Source organism: Suricata suricatta, chromosome 8 (assembly GCF_006229205.1).
Source record: "Suricata suricatta isolate VVHF042 chromosome 8, meerkat_22Aug2017_6uvM2_HiC, whole genome shotgun sequence".
Taxonomy (NCBI): Eukaryota; Metazoa; Chordata; class Mammalia; order Carnivora; family Herpestidae; genus Suricata; species Suricata suricatta.
This window is the reverse complement of record NC_043707.1, coordinates 67322802-67348514: the sequence shown is the minus strand read 5'-3', so window position 1 is coordinate 67348514 and position 25713 is coordinate 67322802. Positions and strand designations below refer to the sequence as shown.

General features: G+C 35.3%; 1 protein-coding gene across 7 annotated transcripts in view; it reads right to left on the bottom strand.

The window, feature by feature from the left end:
* The window catches only part of ZNF644 (zinc finger protein 644), a 95611-nt gene that overhangs the window by 22752 nt on the left and 47146 nt on the right, over window positions 1-25713 (bottom strand). The window lies entirely within an intron of this gene.

Here is a 25713-nt window from a genome sequence, read left to right as displayed (position 1 = left end):
GACACATTTTAAAAATTTGAAAGACTTTAAAAGTATCTGAAAGGTCAGGTTATTTTTTTTCTTTATGCTAAGTAACACCAACCAATATACAAAACATCTACAAAACAGCAACATTAGAAATGGGCACATGAATTGCCTGCCTGTCTTCCTTGGAAGAATGTAAACTCTTTAAGGGCAGGGACTGTACCTAGTCACCCTCATATCTTTAGGACCTAGCACAGTGCTTGGCATAGGTGCTCAGGCAGTATTTGGTAAATAAAAACAACTGTGAAATCAAAGTGAAAGCGTGTAAGAGGAAAGTTTTCTTCCCATGAAACTTAGATCTCCTATTCAAATAATGCAAACTGCATCATAGTTCAAACTTCTTCACTTCAGCAATTATAGTAATAAAGCCTTCAAAATATTCAATAATCCTCAAATACAATTTAAATAATCTGCTATTTGGCAACCCTAGGTATGAACTATCTGAAGAACTGGCATAAAATTCCATTATTTCTTTTCCTTTTGTACATGGTAGTAAGTACAGTTTATTTATTCTCCAAATATTTATGGAGTCCTTACCATGTGCCAGGAACTATTCAATTATTAGGAAAACCAGTAGTAAACAACACACACTAGGTTTCTGCTCTCTTCTTTTCCTTCATAGTACTTTAATTTGTATAATAAGTAATACTATTTTAAGACAGCAAAACTTAACCTGATATTTAGAAATTAAAACATTTTCAATACAGTTCATTATTTCTAATATCTTTTATGGTACCAATTACATGTTCTGTAAAACATTAAGTCTAGTTAATAAAAGAACTGTTTCTAATTACTTTAGTATTTCACAACTTAGAACAAGCGCTTATAAATATGAGCTTACTCTTTCCACAAGATGTGTTCTTTAATACAACAAATATAATAAATAATACTGCAAATATCTTTTTTTGGCATTATTATGTATACCAACAATTTTTCTGCCCCCATAGGTCTCATAATTCTGTTTTGAGATTGGCAAATGTACAGAGTAATAAAAATAGACTTCCAATAAGATCATATTCAATGATATCACCCCAAAATGGTGCTAATGCAGCACCCAGCAGGAGTCTCTACATCACATACACAGAAGTTAAAAATGGGCAGCACATAAACATGTGTTAGGGAAGAATGTGCAAACGTCAATGAAAAGAAAAGCAAACCTTGATGCTATACTATTACTCATTCCTGACATTTCTAATTACAAAAAAAAAAGTAAAATGTCCAAACAGGAACAATCTCATAAATCTGACATGGACAACAGACTTTTTAGAAAATTGGCCTGAAAGACACTTAGTGTTCCTACTTATTATAATCACAGGGGTAGACAAATATATGCTCAGTCAATTTGAAAGCCTATATTAGCTTTTCTCAACAGGAAGCAATGTTGCTAACGAAGTGGTAAATTCAGTGTTAATGAGTGGCTTCACTGTTACCACCTCAGAGGTAAAACCTTCTATGTTCCATGTTCCACCCATCTGTTCTGGTGTTAGAGGTTCAGAGATGGAACAGACGCTTCCCATTTAAAGCAACCTCATTGGTACCCCCTGAACAGCAGGGTGACAAACTATGAGAATATCATGCCTGCTTGGAGACTGCATTCTCATTACCAGAATGGCCTTATATGAGCCTTCCATAAGTTCACATTCTAAAGATAACAAACTATTTTGCTCAAAAACACAGAAAGAATATATGTATGCGGCATATCCTCTATATCTGTAAACCCATCTAGTGGAAGGAAAAAACAAAAGACCAGATTAAATATTGTTAAAATATAAAATGAAGTCTTTCACAAAATTTTCCTTCACACCTAATGAAATATGCCTACATTGTCCCCAAAGTAATGATAGTTCTACTTAAAAACAGAGGTTGTTCCTTTTTCAGAAAATTTCTTATTAGCACATTGATATTAAAAAAAATCTATCCCATCAGTTTAAAAATACGCTATAAGAAACTGTCTCAGTAAGCTTGTATTTTAGCAACAATGAAAAGTTTTTCCGGGTTTCATTTTTCAGAACATATCTTAATCAAAACATGTTCAAAATACATTTTTTTCTTAACAGTATCAAACTCATAGCTGTTGCACTGAGATAATGCAGAAGGCCGAATCATCAAAATCTATTACAGTGAATAACAGATCTAGAATTTTGACATCAAAATTTATTTCCCTACATTCACAGATGGTTATGTGGCATCTAGGCACATAATGTACAATTACTGTGACAGAAAGCATTTGACCAATAACCTCATTTCACACTGTTTCAAAGTTTTTCCAACTATCTCTATGTAGGCAAATATATGTAACAGAGCCATCAACACCAGTTTATGTTAATATAACTAAGCACGGGACACATTTGAAGGTAGACATTATTCATAAAGTTCAAAAAAGGGAGGCTAATAAAATAAACTAATGGAATATAGTTTGGACTCCTCAAATTTCAGTGAATTTGCTATTATCAATTAGGATATTTTAATAAAATGCTTGGACATTATTACTATGTCGTCCTCCATGTAATCATATAACCACAAAAATTTTCTTTTAAATGAATTTTAAAATGTTCTTTAAAAAAATTCACACACTTTATAAAAAGCTGTAAATGGAACTTTAAATCTACATAAAACATATTTCAGTTTCGAGAAAATCATAATGAGTTCTACAGCTATAACTGCCTGTAGTTATATACTGTGAGCATTAAAAAAAATCGTACAAAGGTCAGATCTGTCTTCAAGATGACAGATCATCACTTCTATGCCTCCAGCTAGACTTATTGTCTTAGAAATTTCAAACATCAGTATTTTTGCAAACTATCAGCACTTGCTATAACACCCTCACTACACTACATCTTGAGGTTACTACAGAAGAAATGAGGTGATAATTGCATATTAACATAATTATTCTGTAATCCCTCTGAGCAAGCTTCCTAGGTCACTCAGTAATTCAGATTAGATACAACCTTCCTGTCATCAAATCTATGCTGTCCACTTTCTGTTCATGAATAATTTTTGATAAAATTAGCTTAATTTCATTCTTTTATGTACATTATTAATTGTATTTATTGCAAGTAGGTTAATACTTTGTGGGTACTTATTACATAATACCAACCTTTGTCATGTAGTATAATTTTATACAAAAATATAATACAATTTGCCCTCATTCTACATTAGCTCATTAATAGCTGTATTACACAGCTATAAATAAATCATAATGTTGCCCACTAGCTGAGTTACAGTTAAGATCTGTCAGATTTTCACAAACCCCATGTTCATTTAAATTATCCTGGAGAACACATGACAACTTCAGTAAGTCATATATGAGACTGGGTCAAGAAGAGAAAAACATTCACAACTGTCATTCTAATTGCAAAAACAAATCTTAATTAACTGAAATACTACATCTACAATTACCATGATAGTTAAGTCTATATATACTGTACACAATGCTCAAATATATACACAGCCAAGCCTCTCACAGTATACAATGCAAGTGAAGACAATATACTGTACAACCACACCATCCAGGTAATATCCTACTCTGCATGTCATTGAGAGGAAATACTAAAAAAAATACAGAAATTCATAAGGGTATCCAGCACACCATATTGTAATGAAATATAGAGAAAATTTGGTATGCTTAGCCTAATAATTAGTCAATATAATGAACAGTCTCCTAATGTTTGAAGGCATGCCATATAAAAGGTATTATAAAGATATAGATTTCATCTCAAGATTAAGAAAAAACTAAAAACAGGCACCACTCAACAATGCAAAGGGGTGTTGTGTAATAGTGAACAGAATGTCTCAGCAGATTGGACTATTGTCAGGAACCCAGTAGAACATGGCACTGGAGACTGGATAAGATGATTTCTAACATCCTCTCTGATATGTACTATATATGTTAAATGCTTGGTTATTACATTATTAACATTTAACATTATGTGAAATAATGAGCTAAAAATGGAGTGAAAATTATACTAACTGGGGCTTTAAAAAGATTCTCTAAATTCAAAATTACTTGAAATAATCCTTTGGTCGGGGCTCCTGGGTGGCTCAGTAGGTTTGGCTCAGGTCATGATCTCACAGCTCGTGAGATCTGTGTTTCAGTCTCTGCCTTCCCCTCTCTCTGTTCCTCGCCCACTTGCTCTCTTGCTCTCTCTCAAAAATAAACGATAAAAAAATTTAAAAAGGAAAGAAATAATCCTTAGTTAACTTGAATATGTTAATAAGCTGATTCTTGAACAATGAAAATATGGTACTGAATGACTAACACACAGGCCACAGAGCTATCTGCATCATGAAAACTATATACAAGGAGGTTTTTTTGTATTGGTTAATATCGCCCCCCCATTATCGATGAGTTCAAACAGAAAATACATAAATAGTGAGCAGAAAAGTAAAACAAGAATAAAATACATCTGGCACATAATGCTTTCTTGCCAGTAGCATGCAGCCCTGTCATTACAAACTTAGATCTATGTGTGATTTTACCATCTTTAATTTTTACCATCAAATTATACTGAACTTGTCCAGGAATCTTTTTTCCTGATGCCATGAATGACACTCATTATATAATAGGAAGATGTTACAAACAGTAATAAGGCTCTAGATCATAAACATCTAATGACACAAAGTGATTCTCACTGCTGAATATACCAAATAGTGAACCTAACCTGATATATCTCAAGAAGCAGATAACTATAAGAAGGACAAAAGGTGGTGGAAAAGTTATAAAGGCCTAACTTTTAACAACATGGCAAAACTATAAAATAATAAAAGGCAACAGTAGTAGAAAAACAAATGGATACTCATTAATCAAAGGCTAATTTCCTAATGAAGAGTTTTGTAACAGAAGAGGCAATGCAATAAATTACCGTTGCAACCAAAGGAGAATGTTAAGTCCTATTCAGCTATGGAATGATTGCTTGCTGCATTGCTTATACTTTCATATAGTCAGAACAAGACACATGATCATCACAGCTCTGACAGATAGGATAAATGATGCGCATATGCACATGGCTCCAACAAGAACAATTCGTATGTGTTTTTTTTAATGAAAAGAAGTGATAAACTCTTTATATATTTTTCAAACGGACCAAAATTTTTAACAACAATTGTATCATTAACATGAACACAAATGCATCAGTTCCATACTCCAAAGGTAGTGTGTCAAGTCTGCTCTCCACCAATTAACTGCCATTAATAGATATTTTACTTTGGCTTTTCTAATGTTCTTCAGTCTATGATGAGTTTACTCTCTGTGCTTAGAGATAGTTTATAAACATTAACCCATCATGCCCAACAAATGCAAAAGAAGTACAAGTGTTAAAAGTCGTAGGAAGACAAAATGTAATTGTATTAGAAGTGAAAATAGACAATAAAATCACCTAAAGTGGTAAAATAAATATTATATATGCATATGGAATGAACTGCTTGAGAGTTGAAATAATTCTTAAGAACAAAGAAATTTCTCCATTAAGAAATTATTGTGCGTATATGTTAAATAATAATCAGGAAGAGCTATAAAGAAATGTGACAAAGGAAGTTTTGAAGTACAAAATCAGCATCAATGTCAGATGTCTACTTCCCTAATGGTTTTCAGAAAAGGCTAGGAACTTGTTCAAGAACTTAAAAGCTAAGACTGTTCAAAGTGCTGTGGATAAAACTTCTGCCCCAAACACATGATGATTCCACAGGACCAAGGTCAGTAGAATACACACATCAAAGTAAGTGACATGATGGCAAATGCAAACAGCTGGGCTTTGAAGGAATTCCTTACATTTGAAGAGATAACTAGGCCTTAAAAGACTGCCTGAAACATAATAAATGTTTCCTTCTAATATTCACACAATTTTGTTCTTTTAAATTCAAAACTATATATTCAACTGTATGTACATTTTATTTTTTAATTTTTTAAAATGTTTATTTATTTTTGAGAGACAGAATGGGAGCAGGGGACTGACTGAACCACTCAGGCACCCTGAAACTATGTACATAAAAAAAAAAACCACTTTTGGAGGCGCCTGGGTGGCTCAGTAGGTTAAACATCCGACTTTGGCTCAGGTCATGATCTCACAGTTCATGGGTTCGAGCCCCCCGTCAGGCTCTGTGCTGATAGCTACCTCAGAGGCTGGAGCCTGCTTTGGATTCTGTATCTCCCTCTCTCTCTGACCCTCCCATGCTCACACTGTCTCTCTCTGTCTCTCAAAAATAAATAAAACTCATAAAAAATTAAAAAAAAAACCTTTTGTAGATTTAATAAAGTAAAACTATTATTATAAATGTTCCATTAATATATTTGGTAGTCACATTATTAGTGTGACTACCAAAAATACAAAATTGCGGAGAAGGACAGATACCATATGTTTTGACTCATAGGTCTAACAGGAGAAACCTAACAGAGGACCATGGGGAGGGGAAGGGGGAAAAGGATTCAGGGAGAGGAAGGGAGGCAAATCATGAAAGACTCTTGAATACTGAAAATAAACTGATGGCTGAAGGGGGAGGGGGAGGGGGAGAGGGGAAGGGGGTGATGGTCATAGATGAGGGCACTTGTGGGGAAGAGCTCTGGGTGTTTGTTATATGGAAACCAACTTGACAATAAACTATATGGAAAAAAATAAAATAAAATAGAAATTAAAAGAAATAAAAATACAAAAATTTTATAGTCTAAAGAGAAATAAACATTATGACATCAAGAGAACAAATTATTTCATTGAACTATAATTTAATTTTATTGAAAGGGGCTCAGATTGTAGAAAGAAAAATTCTATAATAATCTGTCATAAGTACATAACCATTTACCTGTATTATGTACATTTAAAATTTAGTATATAATTTCAGACTTCTATATATTTAAATGGGTAAGTTTGATACTCTCATTGAGAACTAGAAAAATGAAACAAAACCAGTTTTATTTTCTATAAAATATTTTCATTGTATGTGAACTCTCTTACTGATATCATTTACTCAACTTACCTTTTCTTCTTTCTCTAAAATCAGCCCCCCAAATACAATTAACTTGTAAGAAAAATATTCCAAAGTAATCACTACTCTACAATTATCTTCATTTAGGAAGATAGAAATTAAAATATAAGAAATCTGCTCTCTTTGAAGGAAAATGTGTAGGAATATGAACCTCTCTTGTACCAATGTCTTTTTATTTATTTTTTTTTACGTTTTATTTATTTTTGATACAGAGAGAAACAGAGCATGAGGGGGGAGGGGCAGAAAGAGGGGGGACACAGAATCTGGAAGCGGGCTCCAGGCTCCAAGCTTATAAGCACAGAGCCCGACATGGGGCTTTAACCCACGAACGTGAGATTATGAGCTGAGCTGAAGTCAGAGACCTAACTGACTGAGCCACCCAGGCGCCCCTTACCAATGTCTTTAAAAAACAACAACAACAACAACATATTTTTGTGATGGCATATCACATACCGGCCATTACTTTTTTCAGATTTAATAACCAATTTTCCTTATTATATTCAATTCTGGAGTTTCATTTATAAAATTTGTTGTGCATTTAAATAATTACAAAATTTCACCTAATTGTTAAAAAAATTATGTAATATTTAGAAAATGCAAATACTTAATAATCAAGTACATAGCTCTATTCAAACAAGTGTTATTTAAAAGTAGCAATTTTGAACCATAAGAGACAGAACGCATGATTTACAATTTACCCAATATCTGTAACACCAAAATGTTCTGAATAGTATACTACTGTTTTATACAAGGTGACTACAGCTATTTAAAATGGAGATCATTTCAGGGAAATTTTTAATTATTCTTAAGATTAATAAAATGGTATTACTGGTACTTTTTTTTCTTACTGTATTTCTTTCTAACTGAGGTAGACTATATATAGGACACTTATGTATGAAAAATTGCTATTAGTAAAAATCAATACATTATGTCTCCAGTGAATAATATGGATTATACATTCTATAGTTGAGAGGAAGTAGAAAATGCTATAAAATACATTGGATAATAAAAGCCTCAGAAAAGCAAGGGTTTTAGCTAAATTTTATAGTATACTATGCCAAGATAATCACTTTTGGTTGCATTAATAATTTCCACCATTTAAAGAATTAACACAGATCCTTCACAAACTTCCAAATATGGAAGAAGAGATACTTCTTTTTCTCTTTATTGTTTATTTTTTGAGAGAGAGAGAATGTGAGCTGAGAGGGTCAGACAAAGTCGGACAAAAAAGATCTGAAGCGGGCTCTGCACAGATACCAGACAGCCCAACGTGGGGCTCTAACTCATGGAGCTGTGGGATCATGACCTGAAGTCACACAACTGACTTAGCTACCTGGATATTTCCAGGGAAGAGGAAACACTTAACACATTTTAGAAGCCAGCATTACCCTAAAAGCAAAGCCAGACAAAGATACTAAAAGAAAATTACAACCCCTATGAATACAGATGTAAAAATCTCAACAAAATGCTACCAAACTGAAACCAACAGCACATTAAAAGAATTATATATTATAACCAAGTGGGATTTATTCTAAGAATGCAAAGATGGTTCGATGTAAGAAAAGCAATTAAAGTAATACATCATATTAACAGACAATAGGAAAAAAATACATGAATACTTCAACAGACACAGACAGAGCACTTAATAAAATTCAACACTGTTTCATGACAAAATCACTCAGCAAACTAGGAAAAGAAAGGAATTTCCCTAAATAATAAAAGATATCCATGAAAAACCCAGAGCTAACATCATCAATGGTGAAAAACAAGCTTTCACTCTAAGATCAGTAGAAGATTGCCTCCTTTCATCACTGCTATTTACACTGTACTGGAAGTCCTAGCCACAGCAATTATACATGAAAAATGAATTAAAAAAGCACTCACACTGGAACGGAAGAAATAAAACTATCTCTACTTGCAGATGACATGATTTTACATATTTTGAAAATACCACAGACTAGACATACACACAAAAAAACCCTACTAGAGATAATATAATAAACAAACTCAAGCAAATTTGCAGTTAGAAGATCAACACACAACAATCTATTTTCTCTACGCCACTGATTAATGATCCAAAAGGAAATTAAAATTCTATCTGCAAAAGCATCCAAAATAAAATACCTAAGAATAAATGTAACTATGGGAGTAAAAGGCTTATATATTTAAAACGACAAAACAGTGGTCAAACAAATTAAAGGAAGTGTAAATAAATGGAAAGACATCCCATGTTCATGGATTTGAAAGTGAAATATTGTTAGAATAACAAAACTTCACAAATTCCTCTACAGATTCGGTGTAATCCCTCTGAAAATTCTAATGGCCTTTTTTTTCTTTCAGAAATGGGTAAGCTGATACTCAAAATCATATGGAACTTCAAAGGTTTCTGAAGAACAAAAGCAATATTGAAAAGAAAGCAGGAATACTCACTCTGATTTAAAACTAAGGAAAGGTATTAAGCAGGCTGTGTTTTAGCTTATGGGCAAGTAATAAATTGTATCATGTATCTTGAATGTGTCATAGATAAGCTGCTATATTACAATTGCCACTTCAGATAGCTGTGAAATTAGGTGATTAACTAGTTGGTACCTAACCTTCTAATTTCTGTATAAGTCTAATTACATGAAATAGAAGTGGGGGTTTTGATTTTTTACTTTGCTTTTCTGTTTGGAGTGTCATTGTAACTACTATATTGTAAATGATGGAAAATAATTGCATATGTTAAAAAAATAAATTGTGTAAAAAATAAATAAATAAATAAATAAAAACTTGTTACAAAGCTAAGTAACCAGTGTGGTACTGGGATAAGGGTAGACATAGAGACCAATGGAATGGATTTGAGAATCCAGAAATAAACCCCAGCACCCGTGGCCAACTGAGTTTTAACAAAGGTGGCAACACCATTTAGTGGGGAAAGAATAGTCTTTTCAACAAATGGTGCTGGGACAAATGGACAATCACATGCAAAATAATGAAGTTGGATCCCTGCCTCATATCACATAGAGGAACTAAATCAAAATGGATCCACACTACATACATACATAATAGCTGAAACAGTTAAGTTCTTTGAAGAAAGCATATGGATGGATCTTCATGATGTTGGATTTGGCAATAAATTCTGAGATTTCACACCAAAAGCATGATGAACTAAAGAAAAAAGTAGATAATTTGGACTCATGAAAATAAAAAAATTTTGTCCACCAAAGGACATTATTGAGATATATTTACTAAGGGGTTAGAATTCAGAATATATAAACAACTAAACAACAAAAAGATAAACCAGTTTTAAAAATGGACAAAGGCTCAGCGGAGAACTAATGTGTAAGATGGCAAAGGAGGAAGAGCCTAAGGTCTCTTTGTCCCATGCATACAACTAGGTAACACCCAAATCAGTGCAAATAACCCAGAAAATTATCCTAAAGACTGGCAGAACAGACTCTCCACAGCTAAATGTAGAGAAAGGGTAGGAAGGGTGGAGACACAATTGGGAGCCAAACTGACCGATGCGAAGGATCCACGGGAGGCATGCTGCGGGCAGGAAGAAGACTGGAGAGGACGAGACACCATGCACGCACCCCAGACATGGGGGCCTTGTACTGGAAAGATGAATGCCTATAACATTTGGCTTTGAAAATCAGAAGAACTGGAACTTTAAAAATTAGCAGGCTTGGTGCTGAGAGAGCTAGAGGACAAAATGAAACTGACTGACTCCCTTCCCTCAAAGAGACAGCACAACAAACAGCCCCGATGAGATACAACATAGAAGCAACAGTTTGAAAAATGCCTAGGGCATACAGGAGATTTTTTTTTTACTAATCTCAAAACATGTGTTGGGGGAGCAGGGATCTTTGGGAGACTTCTCCAGCAACAGAAGAGAGCTGGCAGGCATCATTTACCTCCTAACTCCCAGCCTAGATACAAGGAAACCTGTGGGAGTTAGTGTAGCACAAACACTCTCTACCTAGCTTGCTAACAGGGTGCTTCACCCATGCACTCTTCTGTAGACTCAGCCCCTCCGTCCCAGCCTGGGCTAGAGTTTTCCTGGGCAGCTGCAAGCTCCCTCCTGCAGTAGACTGGCATTGACCTGGCTGGCACTCCTGTCCCCATGCTCTCCTGCAGACCTGAAGGAGTCCATCCAAATCAGCACCACAAGGGCAGCAGGGTGCAAGCAGCCCTGCCAAGGACCAGGGAGAGGGAAGGATAAACCACACACACTAGTCTGTCTGTGGCTCCAGCAGTGGGCTGCAAATAGACATCGGGTCTGACTGCAGACTCTGCCCACCAATGAAAGCTTCTCAGGGGCAACACAGGGAAAGCACCCTGCAGATTGGTGCTACCAAAGCTCTAGCAAACACCTGGTCTGACTCAACTCAAGCCCAATGTGGCCTAGACTAACCCACTAACATCACAGGCACCAAACTCTGCCCCCAACAGGCAAAGAGAGGCACTGCAGATGACTGGACTGAAGGCAAACATGGCTCAGCCACAATAGGATGCAAATAACACACATAGGAGACATTCCTGAAGTGTTAGCTTCTGGTGAACTGGGGATACTGCACCGTAGAACGTTATAAGACCTCTTCTTCATAAAGCCAATACTTGTAAGCGTAGTAAATATAGATGACTTTCCTAACAGAAACAGACACAGAAGTTAGTCAAAAGGAAGAGACAGAGGACTATGTCCTAAATGAATAAACAGGACAAAATCCCAGCAAGACAGCCAAACAAAATGGAGATAATATGCTTTATAAAGAATTTAAAGTAATAGTAATAAAGTCACTGGAGTTGAGAAAAGAGTGAAAGGCCTCAGTGAGAGCCTCAACAAAGAGAAAACATAAAGAACAATTAGAGATGACGAACTCAATTAGCTGAAATTCAAAACACACTAAAGGGAATAAACAGACTAAAAAAGGCAGAAAAATAGGTCAGTAATCTGGAGAAGAGAGAAGGGAAAGTAATCAAGCAGAAAAATGTGACGAGATAAAGGGAACTTCGTAACACCTAGTGTAATAACATTCACATTATATCCCAGAAAGAGAGAGGGAGAAAAGGAAGCAGAAAATTTATCTGAAGAAATAATAAAACTTCATGAATCTAGGGAAGGAAACAGAAATATAGAACCAGGAAGCACATAGAGTCCCCAGCAAAATCAATCCAAAGGAGGTCCATACCAAGAAAAAAGCACAGTAATTAAAATGGCAAAGAGTGATAAAGAGAGAATTTTAAAAGCATTAAGAGAAAGAAAAATAGTTATATACAAGGGAAACCTCAAAAAGCTATCAGCGGATTTTTCAGCACAAATTTTGCAGACCAGAAAAAAGAGGCAGGGTCTATTCAAAATGCTGAAAGAAAAAAACCTCTAGCAACCAAGAATACTCTGTCCAGCAAGCCATCATTCACAATGGAAAGGGAGAGAGAATTTCTCTGACATGCAAAAGTTAAAGGAATTCATCACCACTACACCATCCTTACAAGAAATGATAAAGGGGACTCTGAGTGGAAAGGAAAGAATATAAACAGAAGTAAGAAAAGTAGGAAGTATAAGAAAATGGACAAAGGATGTGAATAGACAGTTCTCAAAAGAAGATATGCAAGACGAACAAATCCATGAAAAGATGTTCAACATCTTGGTCATTAATACAAATGAAAACCACAAAGCGATACCACTTCACACCCATTAGGGTAGGGTTTTTGTTTTTTTTTTAAAGTAGGCTCTACGCCCAGCACAGAGCCCAACATAAGGCGTGAACTCATGATCCTGAGATCAAGACCTGAGCAGAGATTAACAGTCAGATGCTTAAGTGAGTCACCCAGGCACCCCCATTAAGATATTTTTAATTAAAAAGATAAAAACATGAAAAATAACAAGTGTTGATGAGAATATGGAGAAAGAGAGATCCTTATCCATTGTGGTGAGACTGTAAAATGGTGTATCCACTGTGGAAAACCAGTTTGGTATTTCCTAAAAATAGATAACAAAGAAATACCATTCAACCCAGCTACTCAACTCCTAGATATTTCCTGGTAAACAGGAAAAATAAAAATTGACCCATATACAGAAACTGGTACATGAATGTTTACAGCATCATTATTCATAATAGCCAAAAAACGAAACAAAAGTACATGCTACAACTTGGATGAACTTTGAAAACATTACACTATATAAAAGAAGCCAGACATGAAGGTCATATATTGCATGATTCCTTTCATATGAAATATCCAAAATAGGCAAATAGATACAGATAGAAAGTAAAGGGTATCAGATAATAGTGGAAGGAAAAAATAGGAATATTACATAAAAGGTACAAGGTATTGAACCAGTTTTGAAACAAGAGAGCTGCAGGTTGCATAACATTATGAATATATTAAATACAACTGAACCATGCATTTAAACTGATGAATTGTATGCTACATTAATTTCATCTCAATTTAAAAAAAGAGAACAATATTAAAATGTTCCCATGTTCTGACAACATTCACTTCATAGCAAACTTCTACTTCCTTAGCCTCTCTCCAAAATTACCTACCCAAGTCCAAATCCTGTAATAGGTTCTTTCTAATTCCCTCTTAATAAAACACCCAAAGGTTCCCTATAAATACATGTAGGATCCCTTACCTCAACACGTATAAAAAACTGTAAGTATTTTTGCTGGTCTTTTTTGGCTGGAAGGCATTGACAGGACTAACAACTAATTTCTCAACAGAAATAAAAGAAGCCCAAACACAAAGGGATAATATTGTAGTTAGAAAAAAACAACTGCCTACCCTGAATTCTAACCAGGATAAGAACTATCATTCCAAAGGGAAGGTGAAATACAGAACATGACAAGACAACAAAAACTGGCGTTCTTCAAAAATAGGAAGTGATTACAGATGGGAGAACTGAAGGTGCAGGAAAGAAAAGAAAGCAATAAAAATGATTACTATATGGGTAAATCTAAAAAAATGACATAAAATAATAATGATATCTTATGGGGCTTAAAACATATATGCAGTTAAAAATACATAAGTATTATAGGATATACATTGAGAAGGGGAGGAAATTAATGGAATTAAAGTGTTTTAGTTTCCTTGTATTGTCTGGAAAATATAAAATAACTTAATTAGACTCTCATCGGTCAACAATGCATGTTGCAAACTCTAGGGCAGCCATTCCCAAAAGTGCAATCTACAGGCTTTTAGGGATCCCTGAGACCTTATTAGGGGATCTTTAAATTCACAATTATTTTCATAATAACATGAAGACCTTATTTACCTTTTTCATTCTCATTCTCTCAAAACTGTATGATGGAGTTGTCCAGAGTCTAAAGGACTCGTTGTATTCCAACAGATTAAAGCAGAAGCTCATATAGGAATCCAGCTGTTTGATTAAGCCAGATATTAAAGAAATGGGCAAAAATGTAAAACAATGCTACTCTCCCCACTAAGTTTTGTTTTGGAAAGTATATTCTTCACAAAATTATGTTATTTATGTTGACATTTAATGGGAAACTCTTCCTCTGAACAATAAATTATCTGACCCAAAATGTCAACTATGCTAAGGCTGAGAAACACTGATATAACCAAATAAACAGTTCTTTTTCAGAGTTTAAATGGATCTTGAGACCATAGAATTTGAGATTTCTGACCTAAATAAATGAAAGGATGGTATACCATTCATGGATTGGAAGACAATACCATAAAGATGTCAACTCTATCTCAAATTAATGAATACATTCTATTTTTTTTAACTGACAATGTAACTATAAAAATGTATATGGAAGCACAAAGAGTCAAGAAGAAGGTGGAAAGACCCGCCTTAGTAAACATAAAGACTTGCTATAATGCCACATAAATTAAACAGCATGATTTTGGTGTAAGGGTAGATAAAGTAAACCAGTGGAAAATAAAATAGAGCCCAAAAGCAGACCCATATATACGTATGGCCACTTGGCTTATGACAAAGGTGAACCTGTACAGCAGTGGAGAGATAAGCTTTTCAATAAATGGTGCTTCAAAAAATGCATATCCTTAAGAGAAAAAAAAGGTGACCTCCGTACTTTATATTAATACTGTTGCCCTTGCTTGAACAACATGGGTTTGAATGGCAAAGAGGTCCACTTATAAATGAATTCTTTTCAGTCAATATAGTACAGTATTTTAAGTGTATTTTTCTTATGATTTTCTTAGTAACATTTTCTTCTCACTAGCTTACTTTATTATAAGAATACAGTAAATAATACATATACAAAATGTGTTAATTGACTATCTTACTTTATTAATGCTTCCAATCAACAGTAGGCTATTAGTAGCTAAGTTTTTTGGGAGTCAAAAGTTATATAGTAATTTTCTACTATGCAGGGGTCAATTGCCAAACTCCCATGTTGTTCAAGGGTCAAGTTTATATAGAATCAGTTCTGGTAATAAAGTCTGGACAGTGTTTTACAACCTCAGCACTAGTGACACTCTGAGCTAGGTAACTATTTTGTACATTAAAGGATGTTTAGCATTCTGTGCACTAGAAGATGTTTAGCAAGCATCCCTGGCCAACGTGCTAGACACCAGGAATACTCCACTCACCTACCTGTGAAAACTAAAACGAAATATGTCTCTGAACATTACCAAATTTCCTGCACAGGGGTGGAAGGTGTGTGGTGAGGGAAGGGAGAATTGACTCTAGTTAAGAACCACTGTTCTAGAAGATAACATAAGAGATATCTTCATCTTCTTGGAGCAGGAAAGATTCGTAAACAGAACACAAGAAGCATTGACTATAATGGAAAACAATGATAAACTGAACTACATTAAAATTAAGACCTTCCTTTCATGAAAAATATTAATAGGGTAAAAATTAAGCCAAAGTGGGATATATTTTTCTAACAAACATAACTAAATGAAGGTCTTGTATCTAGCACATATAAAACCAGGGGCATCTGGGTGACTCAGTTAGTTAAGCATCTGACTTTGGCTCAAGTCATGATCTCATAGTTTGTGAGTTTAAGCCCTGTGTCAGGCTCTGTGCTGACAGCTCAGAGCCTAGACCCTGCTTTGGATTCTGTGTCTCCCTCTTTCTCTGCTCCTCCCCAACTTGAGCTGTCTCTTTCTTTCTCTCAAAGATAAATAAACATTAAAAATTTTTTTAATTAAAAGGACAGAACCTCCAAAAGGAAAAAAAATGGCTCATATCCATCAAGTATGTAACTCCTATAAATTAGGAATATATTAGGAATATAGTAATAATAATTATAATCATAGGTGGGGGAAAGAAGAAGCCTCACAACAAAGGATATACAAACAGCCAAAACATTTGTGACAAAGTACTCAATCTTATTTGGAATCAGGGGAATATATCCTCCAAGACTATAATTAAAGAGGCTACTGATACCAAATGCTGGTAAAAATTCAGAGCAACACGAACCCTCATATCCTACTGATAGGACAGGTACAACCATGTTGAAAATAATTCTCATGTTATCTTTCAAACTTAAACACATATACACCAATCAACCAGCTAATCTACTCCTGGTATATACTCAATATAAATGTTGTACACGTGCCCTCAAGAAATACATATGACGATGTTACGACGGTATTATTCTATCCAAATGTCCAAAAGTAAAAAGAAGGTGATGAACAAGTTAGCTATAATTACATCTGAAAATGAAAACCTCCTAAATGTTATGTTAAGCAAAATAAGCAAAAACAAAATACTACTACTATATAATTCTATTATATAAAAGCACAAAAGCAGGTTAAAAAAAATCTCTTTGAAGTCAAGCCAGTGGTTACTCCAAAGAAGTAAGAAAAAATGATCAAGAAAGGAAACACAGGGGCTTTTGGGCTGCTGGCAGTATTCTATTTCTTGATCTCTGGTGGCTGTGGGGTGTTTACTTTGCAGTGATTCACTGAGCTGTATACTTATCCTTTGTGCACTTTCCTGATGTATTATATTTGAATTTTAAAGACCTGGATCACTCTCTTTTATATGCTGTATATGCAACCTAGAACACAATAATTACACAAATACTTTAGCTACTATGATATTAAATATGAATTGCTTAGGAGAAAAGTCATGTCTGGGACATAATAAATTTTCACTTTTAAAAAAAATTTTTCATTTATTTTTGAGAGAGAGAGAGACAGAACATGAGTGGGGGAGGGTTAGAGAGAGGGAGACACAGAATCAGAAGCAGACTCCAGGCTCTGAGCTGTCAGTCAGCACAGAGCCTGATGCGGGGCTTAAACCCACAAACTGATATCATGACCTGAGCTGAAATTGGCTGGTTAACTGACTGAGCCACCCAGGTGTCCCAAATTTTCACATCTTAACACTTCTGAATCCTTTGCCTATTTGTTGCAGAAACACATAATAAAACACATTTATATTTTCTGTTTTTCTATACATTTATTACCTTGATCACCTGAAAAAAAAATCCAATTTTGTAGATTTATATAAGACAAAATAAAATACACATCTTGGAAAATGTTAACATTAAAGAAAAGTTGAATATGTTTGTTTCTAATATTAAGAATATTTTTCTGACTTTTAAAAAATTTTTAAAAATATTTTTATTTATTTTTGAGAGAGAGAGAGATAGCGTGAGTAGGAGAGGGTCACAGAGATAGGGAGACATAGAATCTGAAGACAGGCTCCAGGCTCTGAGCTAGCTGTCAGCACAGAGCCTGACGCAAGGCTGGAACCCGTGAACTGTGAGATCATGACCTGAGCTGAAGTCGGACACTTAACCAACTGAGCAAGCCAGGCGTCCTACTGACATTTAGACACAAAGATGATTAAGGCAAAAAAGATGACGTCTGAACTAAAAGACAATTTTATCAAAAAATCATATGCTTCACTCTCTACCAAACTAAGCCTTGGTTTATATTTTTATATTACATATGACATTTTAATACAACTCAATTTTACAATACCTATTATTATTTAGTTTACAATATAAGAATCAAATATTTATAATATTAAGTTGCTTAATATCAAACTTCTCCCCTCTGAATTTAATCATTTATGCAGAACAGCAGTTAACAGCAGACACTCTGATTCATTTTTAAGCCAAGTAGTGCCACCAAGTGGTGGCAAATTTTTTTCCTAAAACATCACTCTGAAGCAACAGAAAAAGTTACAATGAAAAACAATACTAAAATAGGGGGAAAAATCAATCTGAGAATAAATTTTAAGCAAATAAGTTTGTGAAATATTTTGGTACAAAGCCTGAAAACAAATCAAAAAAACTCAATCTTTTTGGAAAAGAGGTGTATTTATTACCCTGAAGAAACCTATAGTTTCAAAATTAAGTTTTTCTTAGAAAGCAAACAACTCTGAATATAATGCTGTAGTGTTTACTGCAAACAAAGCAAGTGTTTTGCTTATTTTTTAATTCCAGATTTTCTTAAAAGACTTAAACTGCTTTAGAAATTAGTGAAACACAGGGAGTAGAGGCACCTGACGGTTTTAGAACAGTGTTGCTACCCTCATCAAGTATAGGGAGACAGTAAGAATAGTAAAGGGTCTGTTTCACGCCTCTCCTTGGCTTGTTGACCATTTTCCTATGTCTCTCCAAACGGTCTTCCCTATGTCCAAATATCCCTTTTTCTTTTTATAAGGACATCAGTTATAAGTGGATTTGTGCCACCTATCTGATGACTTACCTTTAACTTGATTACCTCTCTAAATACCAAATAAGGCTTACTCCGAGGTACTTCGAGACACCTAGCTCAGGTCCTACTCTGAGGTGATGGGGATTAGGACTTCAACAAGTGAATTTGGGGTTGGGAAAGCAGTAACACTAATCATTTGTATTTGAATATTTTTGATGACTATTTTTTCTTATTTAAAAAGAAGACAAAACAGCTGTTAGAAATTATTAAATGATGAATACTTGTGATATTGTGATTCATAAGAAACATTTGGTCTTCCGCCCAGTTTCTGGCACAGTACTTCTAAAACCCTTAAGAATTTCCAAGTGTAGAGTTATTTTTAAAATCCTTTGTTATGTTAATGAGGTGACTTTTGGAAATCACAGAAGAATGGGGACTGCTTGCCAGAGGTTGCCATGCTATCCATGCATCCCACCCACCTGACCTCTGGAGAGGAGAAGGGCTAGAGGTCAGATCGACTGCTAATGACTTAATCCTGTAAATATAATGAAGCAGCCATAAAACTCCAAAAGGATGGGGTTCAGAGAGTTTCTGGGTTGGCGAAGATAAGGAGGTGCTGCCAGAGTGGTGCACCCGGAGAGGACAATGGGAACTCCACACTTCTTTCCTGAGTTACATCCTTTTATAATAAACTGGAAAGCTATTAGGTAAACTGGTTTCCTGAGTTCTGTGACCTGCTCGAGCAAACTAATCAAACAGAAGGAGGGCAACATGGGAGCCTGTGATTTAGAGCCAGTGGGTCTCAAGTACAAGGAACAAGGTAACAATCTAGACTTGTACCTTCCATTGAAAGTTCAAGCAGGGGTCATGGGACCCTCTAACTGGGAACCAGTTGATCAGAAGCAGACCACAACCTGGGCTTGCAACTGGCATCTGAAATTCAGGGGTCGGGGGAGTCTTAGAGGACTGTAATACTAACCTGTGAAACAGTATCAGAATTGAGCTGAATTGTTTGTTTAATGTATACTACTTTTGAGAGAGAGTGAGCAAAGCAGGCAGGGGAGGGGCAGAGAGAAAGACAATTGCCAAGCAGGCTCCATGCTGTCAGTCCAGAGCGTGATGCAGGGCTTGATCTCACAAACTGTGAGATCATGACCTGAGCTGAAATCAAGAGTCAAATGATTAACTGACTGAGCCACCCAGATGCCCCAGAACTGAGCTGAACTGTAGGACACGAAGCTGATATCTAGAGAACTGCATGGTGGTGTGCATAGAAATCAACCCTCCATACATTGGAAATGGGTCCAGAACCTAATATTACTATTTTACTTTCATAAACTATTACCAGCAAAATAAATGACTAAATTTTAGTAGAAAGCCATGATGTGTATATATACATATATGCACACATATATATACACACATACATATATGCATACGGTCTTAGTAGTAAGTATCATTTGGTTAACATCCGACCCAATCATAATGCACCCGGTCCCAGCCCTCATCCCCTAACACTCTTCTTACCACAGCATCCCAGCCGCGCTGGCCTCCTTGCTGTTTCTTGACCAGGTCTCATATACTCTGTACTTAATGTTTTCTGCCTGGAGCTCTTCTGCCACAGCTCCTTCAGTTCCAGCGGTCTTCTCAGTTCCTAAATAAAACAGCACCCTTACTCACTCTTCATCCCCTTCTCTGGTCTTATTTTTCTTCACATTACTTATTAATACCTGACAGATTACACAGTTATATGATTATCGGTTTCATCTCCCCCACCACAAAGTAAGTTTGCGGGCAGGGACTAATGTTTCCTTCACTGAAGCACTTATAGCCTCTAATACAGTACCAGTGTGACTACTTTTTTTGTGTACTATCATAAACAGAAACAATTTTTAAAAATTAATCCATCTGCTTTCTAATTGGATCTATTGGTTTCTTTCTAATCACTGCTTCATGCATAGAGGCAGAGTGACCTTTTCAAGCTTACCACTCCTCTATGTGACACGACATTTTCTTCTATCTCAGGACAAAGTCCCAAATCTATCACAGCTGAAAAGGCTTTTTGCTGGACCCTGCCTACCCTTCCATCTGGTCTCACTCTACTCCTCACATTCTCAAGAAATTCAACCACTCTGGTGCTCTCTCAAATTCCCCATTGTGTTCCTTCTCCTCAAAGGGCCTCTGCACATGCAGTTCCTTTGGTCTGGAATCCTCTGTTCCCCTCGCACCAGCCCTCCATCACATAAATTTAGCTAACCTTAACTCCTAAGCTTCCTTCAGATCATGGCTCTAAATGTCACGTACTCTGGGAAGCCCTCCTTGAGAACTGTGTCAAGTTCCCTTGTCACATATGCTTTTGTTTCTTTCAGATTTATAATGTCTTTCAAATATTTAATTCATATGATTTTTGAGTAACATATTTCTCCCAATGAATAGGAACCATGTTTTTGTTGTATATATTGTGTTTTAAGCAACTATAAGGTGCTTGACTACCTAAATGAAGAGACACAGAGCAGGCTAACTGTAAGTGAATAATAAAGCCTGCAATCAATCCATTATGGGAATCTGACAAAGCAAACTTTCTTATTAACTTTAACTCTTTTATCTAGATACCTTCCTTAATTCTGGGTCACTGCCTCTCCCTAGCCAGTGTGTACACAAAAGATAAAAACTTATTTACTATTTCTATTAATTAAAAAATAAGTAATATAAATCTTCGCAACATTTATTGTTATATCATTAGCTTTTAGGTGCTTTAAACAACAAAAGAACAAACGTTTCCTGTTTCTATACTATTATTAGTATCACAATAATTAAAAAGGGTCATAATGAAGTTTTTCAAACAACTTTATATCATAAACAATATAAAGTAAGGGTGTAATATCCTCCCAGATTTATGACATTTTTTCTAAATACTTCAAAATACCTTCGGCTGGCAAAGGTGCACACCTACTAGCCACAGTAAACCAGAAGTTGCTTATTGGACTTGGTTGCTATTGCACTTTAGCGGTATGGTAAAATGTTGATTACGAAAAACAATTCCAAATAATTTCATTCAACTCATTAATTCATTCAGTTACACACATTCTGAACTCAGTGTTACAGACTGAATTGTGCCCCCGCCCCCATCATATACTGAAGCCCTAAGCACCCAGTAATCATATAATGACTATATTTAGAGACAAGTCCTTTAAACAAGTAAATAAAATGAGGCAATTAGGTAACTCTCAATCCAATCTGGCTAGTGTCCTTAAAAGGAGGGATTAGGACATACAGCAAAACCAAGGATGCATGCACACAGAGAAAAAGCCATGTGAGGACACAGCAAGAAAATGGACATCTAAAGCCAAGGAGAGAGGCCTCAGGAGAAACCAAACCTGCTTTGGACTTCCAGCCCCACATCTGTAAAAAAATAAATTTCTGTTGTTTAAGCTACCAGTCCACATATGTTCTTATGGCAGCCCTGGTAGACGAATACACTTATCTCATACTGTATGTGAAGGTTCTGTTGTAATATATGTAAATATATTGCCCTATGAATACACCAAACTGAGGTTACCCCCACCATGCTTTATGCTAAATGCTAGGGCTTTAGGAAAAGAGTATCTATTTGGGCATATAAGCATATTTGCCTGAAAAAATTTGGTCCTGGCTACTCATATTACTGCAGACTATGCAGCAGAAATAGATTTCTATCTAAATATCGACATCAATTTCCTTAATGGTCAGAAGAGAACAATTAGCTATTATTACCTGATATATTAAACATGTGGATCTTCTTTGAGTCTATAATATAAAAAAACTTTACATTAGAAGTCCCTGTAAATGACCTTAATTAAATCAGTTTGCTAACTATCCTTTTCTGTGGCTGAGAAAATTGTAAACTAGTGGTCAAAACCGTAAATGTGCTTCAGAAAAATTGAGTTTTTCCAAAAGTACAGATTGCCAGAACTTCTTCCCTAGAGTTTATGATTCAACTTTGCTATAGTTTTTCATTTTCCATAGTAGCTCCAATATGTAGTCACAATAATCTAAAACAGGTTTCTCAACCAGGTCTGCACTTGGAAACCTTTTAAAAAATACTGATGCTCAGTCTCCCTGTGAAGAATTAGAAATGTGGCTCTAGCACTGTTAGTTTTAAATATATATATTTAAAGAATTGAAAGAATTCATTATTGAAAGAATAGACATATATATTAAAGAAACTCTTAGGGAGCTAAATGTGCAGCCATGATTGAAAAAACATAGTGTGGAATCCGGGTAGCATATGACTATATGTTGTGATTAATGTGAGGCATGTGCACACCAAATACTGGTATATATGAATGATTAATAACAAATATATTACCACATTCCACTGAACATATTTTCCTTAGTAGTAAAGACACAGTAAATAATACTATACACAGCTTCATTATGAAAGCCATCTGTGAGCCTTAGAAAAGGGAATGAGAACATCAACAAAATACAGCAAACAATTTAATATTACGTTAAAAAGTATATACACAATGACCACGGGGTGGGGGCAGGGGATGGTTTATTTCTGGAATGCAAGGATAGTTCAACATAAGACAATCAATCAATGTAATATACATTAACAAAAAAAAAAAAGGATGAAAACAACTGATCATCTCAGTTAATGCAGAAAAAATTTATGACAAAACTCAACATTATTTCATAATAAAAACACTCAACGAACTAGGAACAGAAGGAAACTACCTCAACATAATAAAGGCAACATATGGAAAGCCCAGAATTTACACTGCACTCAATGGCAAAAGACAGAAACCCTCTCTCAAAGATCAGAAACAAGAAAAGGATGCCCATTTATACTGTACCTATTAAACACAGTACTTGAATTCCTATCCAGAGTAACTAGGCAAGACACAGAAAATAAAAGGCATTCAATTTGGAAAGGAAGAAATAAAGTTATCTTTGTTTGCAGATTACATGATCTTATAGGCAGAAAATTCTAAACATTTCACTAAAAAACCTGTAAAAAATAAATGAAGTCAGCAAAGTTGCAACATACAAAAGTTGACATACTTGCTACATTACACCACCTACAACAATTAACTGAAATGGGTTAAAGACTTTAATGTAAGACCTGAAACACAGTATTGACGTGGGTATTGGCAAGGGTTTTTTTAATATGACGTCTTAAAAACAAGCAACAAAATAATAAGTGGGATTACATAAAACTAAAAAGATTCTGTAAGGCAAAGGAAACGATCAAAAAGTAAAAAGACAACCTACAGAATGGGAAAAAGTATTTCCAAATCATATATCTAATAAGGGATTAATCCTTCAAACATATAAACATACAACTCAATAGCTAAATAACAAATAATATAATTAAAAATGGTGCAAAGGATATGAATAGACATTTTTCTTAAAAAGATAATAAATGGCCAACAGGCACATGAAAAGATGCTCAATACCACTACTGAGTAGGGAAATGCAAATCAAAACCACAATGAGAGGGGTGCCTGTAGGTTCAGTCAGTTACGCGTCTGAGTTTGGCTCAAGTCATGATCTCATGGTTTGTGGGTTTGAGCCCCATGTCAGGCTTTCTTCTGTCAGCATGAAGCCTGCTTCGATTCCTCTGTCCACCCTCCTGCCCTACCCCATTAACATGCATGTGCTCTCTCTCAAAAATAAATGAACATTAAAAAAATCTTTTTCTTTTTTTTTAATTTTTAATGTTTTTATTTATTTTTGATACAGAGAGAGACTGAGCATGAGAGGGGGAGGGGCAGAGAGAGAAGGAGACACAGAACAGGAAGCAGGCTCCAGGCTCTGAGCAGGCTGTCAGCACAGAGCCTGACGCGGGGCTCAAACCCACAAACGTGAGATCTGACCTGAGCCGAAGTCGGAGGCTTAACCGACTGAGCCACCCAGGCGCCCCAAAAAAATCTTTTTAAAAAACCACAGTGAGGTATCACCTCATTCCTGTTAGAAAAGTCATGACCAAAAAGACAAGAAACAAATGCTGATAAAGACATAGAGAAAAGAAACCTTGTGGACTCCTGGTAGAAATGTAAATTGGCCTAGCCACTATGGAAAACAGCATGGAGGTTCCTCAAAGTTAGACTTACCCTATGATCCAGCAATTCCTGGGCATTTTACCCAAAGAAAACAAAAACACTACCTTGTAAAGATATCTGCTACCCTATGTTCATAGCAGATTATTTACAATAATGAAGACATAGAAACAACCTATGTGTTCAATGACAGAAGAATTGATGAAGAAGTTGTAGTAAATATATAAAACAGAATATCATTCAGCTGTAAAAAATGATTAAATCCTGCCATTTACAACATGGGTAGATCATGAAGGCATTATACTAAGTGAAGTAAATCAGAGAAAGGCAAATACTGTATGACCTCTTCTACATGTGGAATCTAAAAGGAAGAAAAAACCCACAAATTCACAAAAAGACAAAATTTATGGTTACCAGAAGTAAGGTGGTAATGGGAGGAGGAAACTGGAGAAAGGTGGCTAAAAAATACAACTTCCAGTTCTAAGAAAGAAGTACTCCAGACAGAAGGTACAACAGATGACTACAGTTAACACCACTATAGGTATACAGTAAAGTTAAGAGAGTAACTCCTAAGAGTTCTCATCATAAGGAAAACAATTCTTTTTTCTCTTTTTTTGCTTTTTCTACTTTATCTATATGATAATGGATGCTAATCTAATGGCAGTAATCATTTGACAAGGTAGCTGACCCTTGAACACAGGTTTGAACTGTGTGGGCCCAGTTATAAGCAGATTTTTCACAGTACAATATTATAAATGTATCTATTCTTCCTTATGATATTCCTAATAACATTCTTTTCTCTCACTTGTTTTATTGTAAGAACTGTACCTAACACATATCACACAAAATGTCTGCTAATCAACTCTTCATGTTATTGGTAAGTCTTCTGATCAACAGTTGGCTAATATAATTAAATTGCTGGGAAGTCAAAAGGTATACATGGATTTCTACTGTGGAAGGGTTAGCACCTCTAACTTCCACATTATTCAAGGATCAACTGGATATTTAAGTCAAACCATTATGCTGAATACTTTACATATAGTGATGTACACAAATTAAATCTCAATAAAACTAGGGA